Source organism: Chrysemys picta, chromosome 2, assembly GCF_011386835.1.
Source record: "Chrysemys picta bellii isolate R12L10 chromosome 2, ASM1138683v2, whole genome shotgun sequence".
In the NCBI taxonomy this organism is placed as follows: Eukaryota; Metazoa; Chordata; order Testudines; family Emydidae; genus Chrysemys; species Chrysemys picta.
In genome coordinates this window covers 7,422,320-7,439,281 of record NC_088792.1, presented here as the reverse complement: position 1 = coordinate 7,439,281, position 16,962 = coordinate 7,422,320, and the positions used below count along the sequence as shown (strand labels likewise).

The following is a 16,962-nucleotide window of genomic DNA, read 5'->3' as shown; positions in this document are numbered from 1 at the left end:
GATTCTGTTCTCAGTTGCGCAGTTGTAAATCCAGAGTCACTCTGCTGACGTCCTTGGAGTTATCCAGATGCAAATGAGATCAAAATGTGGTGCCTAGACAGTAGGATGAGGACAGCCGACTGGAGCATGCAGAATCACAACCAGTCCAGAGAAGAGAATGTGGTCTAATGGCCAGGTTACTGGAGTCAGGTGATATGGCTTCTCTTCCCAGCTGTGCGACCTTGAGCAAATCACTTCATCTCTGGCCTGGTCCCCACTTAGTCCGGACTTCGGACTAAGGTACGCAAATTCAGCTACGTTAATAACGTAGCTGAATTCGAAGTACCTTAGTCCGAACTTACCGCGGTCCAGACGCGGCTGGAAGTCTCCCGCCGTCGACGCCGCGTACTCCTCTCGGCGAGCTGGAGTACCGGCGCCGACTGTGAGCACTTCCGGGATCGATCCGGGATCGATTTATCGCGTCTTAACCAGACGCGATAAATCGATCCCAGAACATCGATGGCGTGCCGCCGGACCAGCCGGTAAGTGAAGACTAGGCCTCTATCTTGTCTATTTAGACTGTAAGCTCTTCAGGGCAGGGACCAGCCCTTCCTATGTGTTTCTACATCACCTAGCACAATGAAGCCCTGCTGTCATACAAATAATAACGTTAGAAATTGAGAGAATCCTGTTAGAAGAAGTTGCCAATGCAGGATTATTCCTCAGGGCACATTTCATGCCCTAATGTAATTAAGACAATCTAAGCCCCGGTGCAGATACCACTAGGTTACTGAAGAATTCTTCCATTGACCTGGCTACCTACCGCCTCTCGGAGACGTGGATTTACTATAGCAACGGAAGAACCCCTGTGCCGCTGTAGTGTTTTTAGACATCCCCCTACTTCTATAAATCCGTTTTACAATCTGATGTCCTGAGCATGTAGAGTTTTTAAAATAAATGACTTTTTGCTTGGTTAATACTATTATAAATCAAAATACGTTAATAACAATAATCAACACAGTTTGAATGTTTAATAGCATGCCATAGATCAGCTGAAATTCACAAGAAAAAATACAGGGTATCATAAAATAATTTCAGCTAATGAATGTATCTGAGAAAAATGCAATCTGCTTATGGAAATGCTATGGTCCCAGGAGTCTAAGAATCACCTTATAGGGTCAGACCAGCATTCTGTCTAATCCAGAATCCTGTCTCCAACAGTGGCCTGTACCAGCTGTTAAAAAGGAAAGTGCCAGAAACCCTGCACTAGGCAGTTATGATATAACCTGCCCCTAGGGAAAGTTACCTCCTGACCCCATCGGTTAGAGACTGGCTTATGCCCTGAAGCTTAATGATTTTAACCCTTCCAAAACTGTTATTATTTTAATATTTACTATAATAATTCTGGATCATCTTGTAAAAACGCCTGATCCTTTTGGATACATTTTTTATTATGAATGATTGGATCAGTCATGGTGCCATTTCGATAATATACACATATAGAAGTTCTATTAAGCAAGGTATTGTTATCGAAAGATAGAGCCCGTTATTTAGTGAATGTCTTATCAAAATTTCCCCACCCAAAAGGGGGCTAAGGGAGGGATCGCGAAGTTATTGTAGGGGGATTGCAGGACGGCCATCCTCACTTCTGTGCTGCTGCTGTTGGCGGCAGCCCTGCCTTCAGAACTGGGCTCCCAACCAGCCGCTGCAGAACTACCTGCAGCCGGGGGAGGTTCCCGGAGATGGTGGGACATTATGAGCGTAATACAATATCTCATCGAAAGGTGACACAGGGCCAGAAAGAGTTAATTAACTCACAGACTGACCTGACCCATGGGTGAACCTTAAGGACTGGTTAGGAAGATATGTAAATGAATCGAGCTTTGAAATGCAAGTCTGCATCCTTAGAGATAGAAGGGGAGCTGTTTGCTCAGGTCTTGTGATGTAAACAAACAAGTCTTGTCTATTACTATGGCTTTGATTCAGAGATCAAAAAAGGACTATTAACATTTAGGAAGACACTTGAGTGAAATAGTATTATTGTCTATATGTCTCTTTGAAGGTTGTGGTAACCTGTATCTGAACTGTTTAATTGATAAATTACCCTATGCTAATTGCCATGATGTTTGGGAGACAAAGTTAAGCCTATTGTTTTCTCAGCAAGAGGCTGCTGGAAATGTATAAAAACCCTGGGACACGATCCTTCTTCATCTCAGATATGCTTTGGGTTTCAGCTTTGGGTTACAAGAAGGGGAAACCCTAAGCCATAAGAATTGAGATCCCCAGTCACTGACTGGAGTCACCCTGAATATGAACATTGGACTATAACCTATGGACTATTTCTAAAAGAACTTTTGGCAACTACAAACTCACCATCTCTGCTATGTTTCTGGACCTCAAGACATTAAACTCAAGTCTGTATATGTATTGATCTTTCAACCAACTCTCTCTCTCTCTCTCTTTTCTTTTTTAATAAATTTTAGTTTAGTTAATAAGAACTGGCTATAAGCATGTATTTTGGGTAAGATCTAAGTTAGCTTTTGACCTGGGTGTGTGGTTGATCCTTTGGGGTATGGAGAACCTTTTCTTTTATATGATGAAATAAGATTTTCAGAATTTATCATCATATGTTTGACATGTGTGTCTGGATGGAGGCCTGAGGCCGGGTACTTTAAGGGAACTGCATTGTTTGGACTTCTGAGTAACCAGTGAGATAATACAGAGGCTGTTTTGGGCTGGCTTGGTAAAGCTAAATATTGGAATATCCACCAGCGTTTGGGGTTTGTCTGCCCCATTCTGTTTGCAGTTCACCCTGATTGAGTGACTGGTTCCCACGGGCAGTGGTGTCACAGATGGGTCGGATCTGGCCCTAGAGCAGCCCCTGCAGGAAAAGAGGAAGTCCCATCCCTCCCCAGTCCAACTGGGACTAGCAGCTGGAGACCAGTGCAAGGTAAGAGCCCGCAGCCCTGCCCCTCCAGTACACTAGCCAGATTTCACAGGGGAGATCAGATTTCACGGTCCATGCTGCATTTTTCACATCTGTGAATTTGGTAGGGCCCTACCTATAGGAGTTCTTGTGGGGAGAGGGAGCAACCCACATCATTCTCACAATGCCGGGGGGGAGGGAGGGGCTGAAAGAGCCCAACAGATCAGGGCAGCTCTGCTCCCTCCTGTGAACAATGGGTCAGCCCGCTTTCTGCTCCTCCTCCCTACCCCCCACAACATGAGACCTGGGTGCGTGTGTGTGGGGAGAATCATTGGAGCAGCTGCCGCCTGCCTGAAGGGGGCTAAGAAACACCCCCCCCCCCAGGACCAGAGGTTCATTGAAGGGTGGATGTGGGGCTGAGGGTGCAGTATTAATTGTAGGGCTGGGGGGAGGCAGATGTGGGGCTGGGTGTTAGGCTGACCGGATAGCAAGTGTGAAAAACTGGGACAGGGGTTGGAGGGTAATAGGAGCCTATATAAGAAGAAGCCCCAAATATCGGGACTGTCCCTATAAAATCGGGACATCTGGTCACCCTACTGGGTGTGCACAGCATTGTTTCATCAGGATGTGGGGGCCTGGGGGAGAAACTGGCAGTTCTTCATCAGCAGGCAGCCAGCAAGACAGCGCTCCTGCAGCAGGACCCGAAATCATCTTAGAATCTGTCTTCACTGCCGAGTTACCCAGGTGTTGCCACTTGTCACTGTTCAGGGCAACTGCACCTGTTGTCCCCCTCCACCAAGGAGGTTCCCAGTTCCTCAGCTGTCAGCTTTCTTGGGTGGAGACCTGTGTCTGTCCCTCTGGGCTGGGGTTTTTCCTGGCCACACAGTTTCCTGTCTACACTGATACCGCAACAAGCCAGGCAGCCTGAACAGACCAGCATCTGCACTTTGCTTTCTCTTCAGAGGCGATGAACAGAGTGATTGTCACCAGCTATAAGTTCCCACACAGCCCTTTCTAGGCAAGCACATTTATTCCTAAGGTGAAAGCGTTATAGAGGAAACAGATCAAAACCAATAAAAGCTCCTATATGCATGCTAAAAGCTTAGCAGAGGTCACCCATCAATCTCACAGGGCCTCAGTGGGCCAAAGTCCTGCAACCTTTCCCAGGAAGGACTGCGATTTCCTCCTGCACAGAAAGACTTGTCTGTTTGCCGGCTCAGAAAGAAGGCCCCTAATCCGTTTACACTCAAGTTATTTATCCAAAAGTCTTTTTTCTTTGTCTGGGGATCGCTAGAGAATACAGTCTGAACCAGTATATCTGAGCCTTTCCAGGTAGAACCTCACGGGATGTGTTACAATCCGAGTGAATTTGCCTAATCACTCCCACTGTTCTTACTTCCTGGACAACCTTCGGTCACTTTCCTCATGGAGTTACATACAATCCCTGCCCCACAAGGATACATAAACTTAATGCCGTAAGATCTCCCAAAGACACAGCAGGGAATTGCCAATCTGACATGCCCCAGCCCCTCTCCTGTTCACACACAAGCCTTTCACTTGAATTTCATGATGTTTTCAACCCAGGCTAGCTAAGGGTTGAGTTAGAGGCTGGGGGCCACTTTCCCTCACATTGGTAACGTGTCCGCTTTGCAGTGTGGACACAGGCTAAACTGCTCACATGCCTGATAGTCCTCCAAAGCTTTCCCACAATTCCCACCACGTGCGCAGAAGGACAGACAAGTTCTCCCTCCATTTACTGGGAAAGAAACACAGACTGGTTCAGCTTAGTGTCGCCCGCAGATAGGGTTGCCAAGTGTCCGGTTTTCAACCAGAATACCCAGTCGAAAAGTGCTGGCGGCTCCAGTCAGCACCACCGACCGGGCCATTAAAAGTCCGGTCGGCGGCACTGCAGGGCTACGGCCAGGCTAGTCCCTACCTGTCCTGGCACGGTGCTGCACCCTGGAAGTGGCCAGCAGATCCGGCTCCTAGGCAGGGTGGGGGCCACGGAGCTCTGTGCACTGCCCCCGCCCTGAGCACCAGCTATGCACTATCATTGGCTGGGAATCGCGGCCAATAAGAGCTGGGGGGGCGGTGCCTGTGGGTGAGAGCAGCATGTGGAGCCTCCTGGTCCCGCCCCACCTAGGAGCCGGACCTGCTGGCCACTTCCAGGGTGCAGCACCATGCCAGGACAGGCAGGCAGCCTGCCTTAGCTCCACTGCGCCGATGACCAGGAGCCGCCCAAGGTAAGCCCACACCTCAACCCCACGCCCCACCCTCCCGCCCCAGCCCTGAGCCGCCCCAAACTCAGAGCTCCCTCCTGCACCCCAAACTCCTCATCCCTGGCTCCACCCCAGAGCCCATACCCCCAGCCCAGAGCCCGTACCCCTCCTGCATCTCAACCCGCAGCCCCCTCCCGCACACCAAATCCCTCAGCCCCACCCCCCAGCCTGGAGCCCCCTCCTGCAGCCCCAGCCTCACCCCAAAGCCTGCAACCCCAGGCCAAAACCCTCACCCCCTTCCACATCCCAACCTCCTGCCCCAGCCCAGTGAAAGTGAGTGAGGGTGGGGGAGAGCAAACCACCCAGGGAGGGGGAATGTAGTGAGTGGGGGGCGGGCCTCAGGGAAGGGGTGGGGCTAGGGTGTTCAGTTTTGTACTAGTAGAAAGTTGGCAACCCTACCCAAAGAACGAGGGGCGTCCTAATGACACCACCCCGTATGGGCACAGTATGGCTTGAGTATTGCTTGGCAGTGTGACCGCTCATACCTGGGCTCGGCTAACCCAGGTGCCAATCAGCCGGGCTAACCGAAATGAACGTTCCCTTACTCTGTAAATACGGTAGAGATGGCACCATTCATGCCACACACATCGGGGGTGGGCAAGGGGAGTTCACATTTCAAAAGCTAAAATATGATTTTAAAAAAATATCTGAGTTATGGGCCAATCTCATGGATGGGGGGGAGGGCTGATTCATGAGTTTTGAACATTTGAGGCTGACACAATTCATTTGTAGGGCGCTTAGCAATGTTAGGCCCTGATCTTGGTCGGGGCTTCTCTGTGCTAACATAATAACTAATAATAACCAAAGCTGACAGATGTGAAAAGCCCTCACTGAGTTGCTTCTCTGTCAGCAGATCTGTAGTTCCAGCACCTCTGCCCATCCCAGCTGTGTTGGCATCGGGCAGCCAGTTGATCAAATTACTACAGTGCAATCAAAACATGGCCCGGGGGCTGTACAGTATGTCACTCCTCAGGCAAATGGTTAACTAGGAAACGAAGAAAAGAGAGTCTCAGAGGAGACTCTGAGCTGATGTGTGGCTTTTTTGGGGTTGTATTTTCTGCATGCACTTGGCTTTCATTAGCAAACTCTGCTTTAGGGAAAGCCCAGTCCTGAAAAAGCAGGTCGGGGTTTTGAGGGGAACTGCCTGATTGAGCGTACGAAAACCAGCGTCAAGAATCAGGCCGTCAGCTGCAGTAGCACCAAATTCAGCCAGGAATGGAGAGAGAGGAAATATTTACTTTCTAACTCTTGCCAAGAAATTGACTAAGCTCCGTCCCCTAATGGAGAAATCTGGTCGGATCCTTTGGACCGTTCATATCCTCATGTGCTGGAGTTAGGCAAAGCGTGGACATAAAACAGGATTTTGGCTGCACATTTTATTTTCGAGGCACACTGGAGCCAATTTTTGCTCTCTTTTTAAAAAAAATAATAAAAAATAAAACAACAAACCATATAATAATAATGAAAAGATTTATCCTACGTTAAATGACTGGCTTTGGGGATTGGATTACTGGAGCAAACTTCATAACTGTGAGGGATTTACAGTCTCTTTTGTGGTGATAAAGGCAAAATTGTTCACAGTCCTTCCCTTAATGTAAAAAGCCTGCGTTCTGCAACGGGGCCAGGTCTCTTGCCACCAAGAGACTGTGCTTTCCTTGGAACGGGGCTGAGCACAAAAGACGGCAGAGATCCAAAAGGAACAGATTTCAAAGACTTCTGTGGCGGGGCGGGGGGGGGGAAAGGCCCTCTTCCATTCGTAAAACATTCTCCATTACTTGGGTTCTGCGGCTCTCGTTTCTTTCCTCTCCCCGTGGCAAACAGAAGCTGGATGTGCTGCTAATCTTTAGCAAATGTGCTCTTGGCGGTTTCCCAATGACAAGACGTGATGGCGGGGTGTGAGCGCCTAAAAATAACTGGCTCATTAATGCGCATCGATTAGCATTGTGCATCTGTGCAAAGGGGCATTAGCACTGCATCTGAGTGGAGGGAGGGATAGCTCAGTGGTTTGCGCATTGGTGTGCTTAAACCCAGGCTTGTGCGTTCAATCCTGAAGGGGGCCATTTAGGGATCTTGGGCAGCAATCTGTCTGGGGATTGGTCCTGCTTTAAGCAGAGGGGTTGGATTAGATGACCTCCTGAGGTCCCTTCTAACCCTGATATTCTATGATTCTATGTGCAACACTTTCAGGAAGGGTCCATCCCCTTCAGATTCCTGACCTTGCAAAGGGATCTACATCCACAGACCTTTAGGTCATTATCATGATTCCATGCAGCCACAATGTGCCCTGCAAATACCTCCTTTAGCAGGAAGTGAGTAGACCAGGCTCAAACCTTTTGGTCAAACAGTTTATTCACTGAGACATGCAGTTTTGGGGCAATACAAACTCTTTGTGATTTCAGGTCAGGAATGTAACAAAATGAAAAATGTCAGTCTTGGTTTGACCTGAAACACATTTTTTCCCCCCAGATTTTTTGGGTTCGGCCACTGAACCAAAAAAAAAAATCAATTATTCAAATGTAGTGAGACTGTGGGGGTGTAGGCTTCAGTGTAGACTAGCCATCTCAGTGCAAGCCTGCCAGGGCCCGTGGGTATATGCTTGGGTTGCTGGCATGCAGCAGTGTCTGAGACACCGTGTCTTCACTCTTATTGTTACCCGCGTTAGCTAGATTAAAGCTGGTACAGCTGTGCTCACTCGCACTACAATTACAACTACATTTGCAGTGTGGATGTACCGCCAGTGTGGCTCTTTGTCTCCCTCTGGTGGTTGGTTGAAAGTGGAGAAGAGGTTTGAGTCTGCTATTGACAAGGCAACACTGGAGCTGGTGTTTTAGTTCAAGGGGAAGAGACCCCTGATTTTTCTATTCTGGGTTTGCTCCCTGTGGTCTAGTCCAACTAGGGATGTCATTGCCCCTGCACTCTCTGGACTTTAATCAAAGGTAAGGGTGCCGCTTACTTTCACAGAGGTGCATGCTAGCTGTTACTAACAGCCTCATTTCTAGGTTACTGGTTCAAAGCCAGTCTAGGTCAGTAGGAACCAGAGGTTTCTGCTGTTCAGTGACTTGAGTTTGGTGGATCTCAATCCAATTCCTAGTGGACAAGTGTCCCCATCAACTAAACATGATTACAGCTGGTGCTCCCCTATTGTCAGTTTTGCAGGGAAGCCAGGCGCTGAATGGGCCATGGAGTCAGAATGATCAGCTCAACTCCAAGTCAAGGCTGTAGGTAGCAGAGTTTGTATTTTGCCAAGGGACGTGGCGCAAGAGAGGGATGTTGGTGGATGCTGAACAGATAGGGGACTAGTCCAAATTTAAATTTCTAAGCGTGGATCGAACCAGTGAATCCAAGTACAATGTCTTGCAATAAGGTTCCATTCAGCAATACACCTAAGCATGTGCTTAACTTTAACATACCTTGGTAATAACAGGCAAGCTAGAAGGAAATAATGTCACGACCTGGCAAGACAGCAGCTCCAATTACCAGCTTAAACACGGGTTGGTCATTGAAAATGAGGGGGAGGGATAGCTCAGTGGTTTGAGCATTGGCCTGCTAAACCCAGGGTTGTGAGTTCAATCCTTGAGGGGGCCACTTGGGGATCTGGGGCAAAATCAGTACTTGGTCCTGCTAGTGAAGACAGGGGGCTGGACTTGATGACCTTTCAAGGTCCCTTCCAGTTCTAGGAGATGGGATATCTCCATTAATTTTAAAAAAATTATTAAAAAAAAAATCTACAACTTAAAGACCAGACTATGAACCTTCAACTCAAATGTTAGACCCATCTTAACTGGGCTCATAGGCAGTGTTGTTGTAGTCATATTCATTCCCCCAGGATATTCGAGAGACAAGGTGGGGGAGGCAATTCTGTGTATTGGACCAACTTCTGTTGGTGAGACAGACCAGCTGTCATGCTTACATAGAGTGGAGAAAAACCTGTGTCAGTTTGAAAGCTTCTCTCTCTCTCATCAACAGAAGTTGGTCCAATACAAGATATTAACTCGCCCACCTCATCTATCTGAACTAGACTTAGCAGAATTTGATTTGTACTTTTTTATAATTTTGACGGATAACAATATTTCTTTTCAAGCATTTTTTTCAACGTTTATCGATTTAAATTATGGGGGGATCAGACGATCGAGATTTAGAAATACTTATTTAAGGGTAGTACACATTGAGAGTCAGAAAGTTAGTTTTATAACCATTTAAACACAAATTGTCAAGAGCACGTCAAAATATACAGAGTAAATAGGCTCAGATCAAATGTTAAGTTCTCAAGCAGCATTTTTCTTACTTTGACTAGCTGTAAATTTTGATCGGTATCGATGGAAATACTTCTTTTGTCTGTTTGCCTGTGTACGGTGAAATCGACGTTTACCAATAAAAATCTAATCTTTCTGAAGGACATAAATTCACACCGTGTAGAGATCAAAGCATAGGGGTTTATTACACACAGTGCTGGTGGAGTGTCACCTGGCTTATTAGGCTTAGAGACACTGTCAATCTACTGATTACAATGGAATATATAGATTTACCATGAGCGGGGGAAAGTGACGGGGATAGGCAGTTCCACACCCCGGGATAGGTTTTGCAGCAAGACAAGATAGCACAGTAGCCAATGGTTAAAAGGTTACATAATGTCTCCGCCCATGGTCTTAAGTTAGCAAGTTAATATTTAATTAATACTTTGATAAAATGTGATTAGTATAAAATATATATGTTGAATTCTGATTTGGGGTTTATAGGAACGGAGCAACTCCTTTGATTGTCCAACAGGTACATTCCTAGGGGTTAAAGCAAAGAAACAGTGAAAGGATATGGTGCTACAGATTGTCTCCTTTATGTCTTAAGGCAAGGCATTGGTCCCTTGGAAGAGAGGTGGAAGGATGCCATATCATTATAGTGACATGTGCCAATTTTCATAAACTCAAGGTTGGATCTGTGGGAAGACCGTTTTCCCTTCAGGAGAAACACAATAGGAACAGGGATCCTTTGTTCAATTTGAAACATTGGATGAAACCTAATTATTTAGTTATTGCTTCAACTTTTGGCATTTCTACTGACCAAGCATATTTTAGCAAAGGCAATGTTATTTTGTTTACCCCAGCTTTCTCTTAGCTGATCACTATTTGCTAGGCCTCTGGTCTCTTAACCAAACTCTGGACTTTGGGTCTGGAAAAGAACTGGCACAATCCATATAAGAGGTTGTTATATAAAATGCACATGGATTTTAACCCTTCACTTCCCAAGCCAAATCTTTACATATGGGGTGTGAAAGGTACAGAGAGACATCTAAATGCCTTTGTAACTCACTAATGAACATGTGACATGTCCCTCTCTTTGCTGATACATAGAGGAGATGAGCTGTTACAGTCAATAGCCATCGGCAGTGGGTCTTTACCCCCAAGCTGTATTGTCTACACTGCCACTTTCAGTGCTAAAACTTTAGTCGTTAAACTATCGCGCTCCCGGCGATAAAGCTACCACCGCTCATTGGGGGTGGGGGGGCTTTATGGCCAGGTAAGCTCTTCCCTGGTGATAAAGCATGACTACACTGCTCTTGTCACAGTGCTGCTTTTAGCTTTGAGAACAGGAGTACTTGTGGCACCTTAGAAACTAACAAATTTATTAGAGCATAAGCTTTCGTGGACTACAGCCCACTTCCTCGGATGCATGTTCCACTTTATTTGCATCCGAGGAAGTGGGCTGTAGTCCACGAAAGCTTATGCTCTAATAAATTTGTTAGTCTCTAAGGTGCCACAAGTACTCCTGTTCTTTTTGCAGATACAGACTAACACGGCTGCTACTCTGAAACTTTTAGCTTTGGAGATTCCTGGTTCAGTCCCTGAGCTGTCAACAAAGAGGGTGCAGATACCTTAGAAAAATGCTAGGTATCAAATGGCGTTAATTTATACCACCTGTCAAGATTCGTCAGAGAGCTCGGCAACCCCTTATCTCTAAAGTTATCCAGAAAAGAAGATGGGAGTATTTAGGACTGGTGTTAGGAATGAACCAGACGCCTGCCGTGTTAGGAGTACCATTAGGCAGGTGGAGTAACACTCAAAAAGGGCCGACTGGAAGAATCTCTCTGTTGAACAGAGCTCAGAGAGGGAAAACTTATGGGACTTAACACTGAGGACATGCAAAGAGTAGCCCAGGATGGCAGCCCCTTATTCATGCCCTAAGGAACAGCTGATGGCATGCGGAGGATTCCGACAATGTTAAGCCTGTGAACTGCTCTATAAAAGTCAATACAACTACTTGTATGCTTAAATATTTTGATAAATCGGTGCCTAAAAGGCATAATTCTTAATTACCTACTACACATAAGAGTATTATTATTACTACTTCTATTACCTCTGGGCACATACGCTGCCAGCCTGTTACAGGATACGATCCCCCTGGCTAGAAAATGATCTCTCATCGAATAGTCTCTTTTAACATTGTCGCCTCTGGGCTTTCCATAGAACGATTAGCATTCAACAGATAATAATCTGACTTGCTGGCGCAGTGTATAATGATTCCAGCTAGTGGCTGGACCAAATCTAGGATAAAAGCTTACTACTGGTGCTAATAAATGTAGTTGTTCCTTTAGCCCAAATGGTAGTGAGTTGAGCGCCTGGGTTTTAGCTGAAGGTCCTAGGTTCAATACCTGCTAATAACCCATCATGAGGGTAATATTAATCTCAGTAAGATCTGTATACCCCACACCACGTGGCACCAGAGCAAGAATAGTAAACATCACAATAGCACATGATGGGTTTTGGCAATCATACTTATAGAGAAAAACAGGAGACTGGTAACCAAGAGGCAGTGTGGTCTAGTGGTTAGGTCAGTAGCCTTCAATTTAAGTGATTTGGGAACTACTCCTGCTTCTTTCATTGATCGGCTCTGTGACGTTGGGCAAGTCACTTCCAAATCCCGTGTGTCTGTTTCCCTTCCGAGCTTGCCTATTTAGTGGGGCCCTGTCTGATCCGGCTGTGTCACTGCTCCTCCCTGACCCCATATTCAAGGCCTTCTCTTGAGTTTCACTAGATAACTTAATGCACAAGGGGAAAAGCGTTCTATGGGTTGTCTGAGTGAACTGAGATCCTGGCCGAGTCTTCTGGTTCCTGTTCGATTGTCTCCATGGGGACGATGCAACCCGGCAAAATACTTTTCGACTTAAAATCACCAGAAAAAAAAAAAGGTGTGGAAGTGAAAGAGGGGGCAGAGAAAGGAATGTATTTAGAGAAATTCCCCCACATGGGTCAACTTTCCTCCTTCCACAGCCTCTTCTCACACAAGGCGGGAGCCACCGCAGTACAGTGATAACTTGTATCCAGCGCCAGGGAGCCAAAAACGGAACCAGCTCCAATATTTATTAGTCTCAGGAATTTGGGGGCACGGCGCAATCATTGCAGTCTTGCTATAAAAAACATCCTGGTATCTATTTTGACCTGGACGCACAGAGGGACAATTTCCCTTTTAGTATCGAGGTACCTTCCAGCTACCCGAGAAAAATCACCATGACACCGAGACAGAGTGCAGCTCTGTGTTTTAAGCTGATTAGCTCTAGCCTCAGGAGGTTCCAAAAAAAACCGAGTTTGTGAACTGTGCCCCCTTCACAAGGAAACTTTTTTTCTTGTGTATATCAACAGGGTTCGGAGCCTGATGTGAGCTGCAGAGAATAACCACCCTTGACCCTTTCATAATTGCCCAGTGGCTTTTTGGAGATCTGTTTATAGAAAAGAAAAAAAAAATCCACCCCTTTCTACAGACAGCTGTACTGACTGCGTTCTGTAGGTACGTGTGCTTGTGTCCAGACCAGCAGGGCACTAGAAGAAGCATATAATAATGTGGTTAGCTACATTAAAGAGATGCCCTGTGTCATGAAGTCTTGGAAGACCAGGCTCCTGAGTTTTTATTGCGTGTTGAGGGGGGCTCCGAGAAATACTCTATGAGAATTGAAGCCCAGGAATATACCCCCTGTCAGGGCATGCCAAAATGTGCGGAAAGGCGCAAAGAGATCGCAAAGAGGGAAGAGGATAGAGCACTAGTGTGGTATTTTAGCGATCAGAGTCACAGACTTCCTCCGTGAGCTTGGGCAAATCGCTCAATCGTTACGGTGCCTCAATTCCCCATCTGTACAATGGGGATAGTAATGTTCCCCATTGTCTATTTGGACTGCATGTTACTCAGGATAGGAACTGTCTATTTTTGTTTGATCGGCACCAAGCACAATGGGGCCCTGATCTCAGTTGGGCACCAAGTGCTACTCAGATATAACTGGGGTTATTGGTATCTCTGGTTGGAGAACAGAGCCAGTTAGCAGGAAGAAAAAGGTCTCTCCAGCCAGTCCAAATGTGTGAGTGGGATGTGTTCCCACTGAGTCCAGAATTCGGACAGAGGAAGGAGAGAGAAACCCAGAGCTAAACAGACTGGAAACCCGAACTCTTCTCAGGGGACAAATATCACCTTTTTTCGTGTAAGCTGTGAAATGTGTCTTTTTAATTTCCTGTAATTTAATTAAGACAGGAAATTGCGTTCGTTAAAACTTTATCTTCTCTGTAGCCCTTTATGTGACCTAGGCAATGGGAGTGAATGAAGGCTCTGTAGTACGCCGTCGCAGTCCAAAATAACCTTTATTTCGGCAGCATCGCCACACGTTTCTAAACAAACAGCTGAAGCTGCATCTTTCATTTTCGGTCTGAGGCGCCGTCCAAGCTGCCATGGATCCTTGAATTCCTCTCCTGCTTATGAATGGGGAGCTAATCCATATAGCACAGGCTAATTAGTTCCTGGTGCCATGCTCAGTGTGTGCCATTTCGTAGATAACTCCTGATTATTAGGGCCCTACCAAATTCATGGACTATTTTGGTCAATTTCATGGTCACAGGATTTTAAAAATAGTAAATTTCATGATTGCAGCTATTTAAATCGGAAATTTCACGATGTTGTAATTGTAGGGGGGGGTGTCCTAAAAAGGAGCTGGGGGGGGGGGTGTCACAAGGTTATTGTAGGGGGGTTGCAATACTGCTACCCTTACTTCTGTGCTGCTGCTGGTGGCAGCACTGCCTTCAGAGCTGGGCGGCTGGAGAGTGGCGGCTGCTGGCCGGGAGCCCAGCTCTGAAGGCAGAGCCGCTGTCAGCAGCAGCGCAGAAGTACGGCTGGCCTGGTATGATATTGCTACCCTTACTTCTGCGCTGCTGCTGGTGGGGCGCTGTCTTCAGAGCTGGGAGCCCAGCCAACATCTGCCACTCTCCAGCGGCCCAGCTCTGAAGGCAGCACAGAAGTGAGGGTGGCAATCCTGTGACACCCCTAAAAATAACCTTGCGACCCCCCTGCAACTCCCTTTTGGGTCAGGACCCCCAATTTGAGAAACGCTGGTCTCCCCCGTGAAATCTGTATAGTATAGGGTAAAAGCACCCAAAGACCAGATTAAAAGGCAATAGTGGGCCCATGTAGCAAGGCCCCTCTCAGCCTGCCGAGCGTGCTCTGACTGGAGGAGCGGGTTACAAGGAGCTCAGAAGCCCAGGCAAAGGGTGGTGGACGGGCTGCAGGAGAGAGAAATCCCCTTCTCTAGGGAGCCAGATAGAAGGTTAAGCCTGAGAGGGGACCACATAGTGGGTAAGGCCCACAGGCAGGGCCTTCTCCAACCACCACCCACTTCAAGAACCAGCAGGTCCTGCAGGGCCCTGCTCCTTTGGACTCTTTGTTAAGAGACTGACTGTTTGGACAATAGGGGGGCCATGCCTCAGACTGAAGGGACATATAGGTAGGAGGAAATAGCCCAGGGCAGCGGATTTAGAACTTGCTGCAGGGAAGACCCTGTTGATAGTGCTTCCTACCAGGCCCGGTGGAGAGGGAGCGCCTGAGTTCCCCTACCAGGCCCCCAAAGGGCCGAGACCCAGATGCAGGTGGAGAGCCAAAGATTCCCAGCTTCTGGGCAGGAACAAGCATCTCAACTGTCCTGACAGAGAGGTCAGGGGCCAGAGGTCGGGTGCACTAATCACTAGGCTGCCCAGCCCTCTGAGCATCCAATCTCAATAATTAATAGGTATCCAGCTTTTTTGACACTACGAAAGGGGCCGGTTTGAAGTTCTGTTCAGTTCTTGTATCTGACCCTCCTCTTTTGACTTGGCCCTCTGGTTAGGTCACTCAGCATTTTCCCCCTTTGGGGTACAGTCCTTCAATTATCTGTCACTCCCATAGTGACCCAGGCAGTCTTCCAGTTCCTTGCCCTACTGTTATCACTTCCCCAATTGCAGGTAGGGGAACCCAGGCCCACCCTCTACTCCAGGTTCCAGTCCATGGACCTTCAACCCAGCATTTCTGGGATTTTCTCTCCCAGCCCTCACTCGTCCTTCCCTGGATTACTTCCTATAACTCCTGGTTCCCCTCCTTGCTCTGGGTGTATGTGACATTCCCCTCTGGTGTTATCTGGACCGGTGATCTGCTAGGTCACTCCAATCCTCGACTCTGGGAGCCAGCCTTGCCCTGCTCTGCTGTGAAAACCCCACTCCTGGGCTGTTCACGCACAGCCTCTGGCATGTAAGCTGCTCCCTGCTACTTGCAAGTGAATGACACTAGCCAATATCTCCAGTCCCAGACACAACCCTAGGAATCACCGTCTTGCAGTGCCCGGTTATGCCCGGGGGACGCTGCAAGCTTATATAAGTTCGTCAATTTAACAAAGAATCATAGAATCATAGAATCTCAGGGTTGGAAGGGACCTCAAGAGGTCATCTAGTCCAACCCCCTGCTCAAAGCAGGACCAATTCCCAACTAAATCATCCCAGCCAGGGCTTTGTCAAGCCGGGCCTTAAAAACCTCCAAGGAAGGAGCCTCCACCACCTCCCTAGGTAACGCATTCCAGTGCTTCACCACCCTCCTAGTGAAATAGTTTTTCCTAATATCCAACCTAGACCTCCCCCACTGCAACTTGAGACCATTGCTCCTTGTTCTGTCATCTGCCACCACTGAGAACAGCCGAGCTCCATCCTCTTTGGAACCCCCCTTCAGGTAGTTGAAGGCTGCTATCAAATCCCCCCTCATTCTTTTCTCAAAGAAATTGATATGTACCAGGCTCCGGCTGCTGTGCTCCTCCCCGACTCTTCGGCTCTGTTTAAGAGCCGAGCTGTCCAAGCGCAACTGGCTTCGGGCAGCCCCCCATGCCTCTGGACCCTGCGCCGCCGTAGCCCAGGAGGGGAAGTGCCCAGCCGGCGGCTCAGGGTCTGGAGGCATGGGGGCTGCCCGAAGCTGGTAGTGCTCGGGCAGCTCGGCTCTTAAACAGAGCCGAAGAGTCGAGGAGGAGCACAGCAGCCGCGGGAGGGCAAGTGCCCGGCCGGTATTTTTCCCAGACGTGTTCGGCTTTTTGGCAATTCCCCCCGGACGGGGGTTTGATTACCAAAAAGCCGGACATGTCCGGGAAAAACCGGAGGTATGGTAACCCTAGTTTTATACTCTCAGGCCATGTGCTTGGGGAGCACAAGTCCAGGCATGTCTGGGGGGCATTGCTGAGTCTCTCCAAGCAAGGCTGAGCAATCCCCCTGGTGGGGTCTCATGCAGGTGAGTCATTGCATTGTAGCTCCCTTGGTGGACAATGGCTGTTGATGGGTTGTTTGACACCCCACCCGGGCGTTGGTTACTTTCCTTGCTGTCGCCTCTGGGGAGCTGATATCTGGCTGATTCCCCCAACTTACAGCATGTTTTAGTGACAGCCATGCTACACAATTCTCATAACTTCATAGGCATTAAGGATATATATATGTGGATAGAGAAATGACTTTCAGCACATCATAACCT

The 16,962-nt window shown here is 47.8% G+C and overlaps 1 long non-coding RNA gene across 2 annotated transcripts in view; it reads right to left on the bottom strand.

The window, feature by feature from the left end:
* LOC135981234 (uncharacterized) overlaps positions 1–16,962 on the bottom strand; it is a 124,466-nt gene that overhangs the window by 15,289 nt on the left and 92,215 nt on the right. The window contains exon 3 of one of the 2 annotated variants that reach the window (XR_010598173.1): positions 9,673–9,959. The exons of the other annotated variant lie outside the window; for it this stretch is intronic. This is a non-coding gene — a long non-coding RNA (uncharacterized LOC135981234). Of the gene's footprint in view, positions 1–9,672; positions 9,960–16,962 lie in introns of those variants that run through there. 2 annotated transcript variants of the gene reach the window in all.